Source organism: Meleagris gallopavo, chromosome 1, assembly GCF_000146605.3.
Source record: "Meleagris gallopavo isolate NT-WF06-2002-E0010 breed Aviagen turkey brand Nicholas breeding stock chromosome 1, Turkey_5.1, whole genome shotgun sequence".
Classification (NCBI taxonomy): domain Eukaryota; kingdom Metazoa; phylum Chordata; class Aves; order Galliformes; family Phasianidae; genus Meleagris; species Meleagris gallopavo.
Window position 1 is genome coordinate 189,264,778 of NC_015011.2, and position 1,036 is coordinate 189,265,813.

Genomic DNA, 1,036 nt, shown 5'->3' on the forward strand with positions numbered 1-1,036 from the left:
GGCAAAGGGAGAATGGGGCCAAAAGCAGCGCCCATCCCCCCACCCCGGGACAATGGGGGCTGGGAGCGGCGGGGATGGGATGGGATGGGATGGGATGGGATGGGATGGGATGGGATGGGATGGGATGGGATGGGATGGGATGGGATGGGGATGGAGACAAAGGTTGGAATGGGAATGAAGATGGGCGATGTGATGGAAATGGGATGGGATGAGGATGGGAATAGGATGGGGTTGGAGACAAGAACTGGGCCTGAAAATGGGGATAGGGACGGGGAAAGGGTGAGATGGGAATGGGAACTGGGATGGGAAATGACAGTGGGAACAAGGATGGAGATGAGGACGGGATGGGGATGGAGGTGGGATAAGATGGTATCACAGAATCACAGAATGACAGAATGGTTTGGGTTGGAAGGGAGCTCAAGGATCACGAAGCTCCAACCCCCACCACAGGCAGGGCCACCAACCTCCACATCTCACAGCAGCCCAGGCTGCCCAGGGCCCCATCCAACCTGGCCTTGAACACCTCCAGGGATGGACGGGGATCCACAGCCTCTCTGGGCAGCTGTTCCAGCACCTCCCCACTCTCTGAGTAAAGAAATGGCAATGGAGGATGGTAATGGAGATAGGATGAGGATGAGGAAGGGGAAGGGGTTGGGGATGGAATGAGATGAGGATGGAGAAAGGACTGGGATGAAATAAGATGAGGATTGAGATGGGATGGGGATGGGAATGGGGACGAGAACTTGGGTTTGAGTATGGGGGTGAGATGGTCCTGGAAATGGAGATGGGAACGGAGATGAAGATGGAATGGGAGAGGAACTGGAATGGTGACTGGGAAGGGGAAAAGGACAGGAATTGGGGACAGGGACCGGAATGGGGACAGGAACGGGAGCAGCCCCCATAGGGCACCACTGTGGGGCTCCTGCCCCAACCGTGGCCTGGGGACGCCCATCCCTCCTCTGGCTGTCTGGGGTGGGGGCTCAGTGGGGTTTGGGGGGCGACGCCTCGAGGGCACGACCGTAGCCCCAACGGAGGA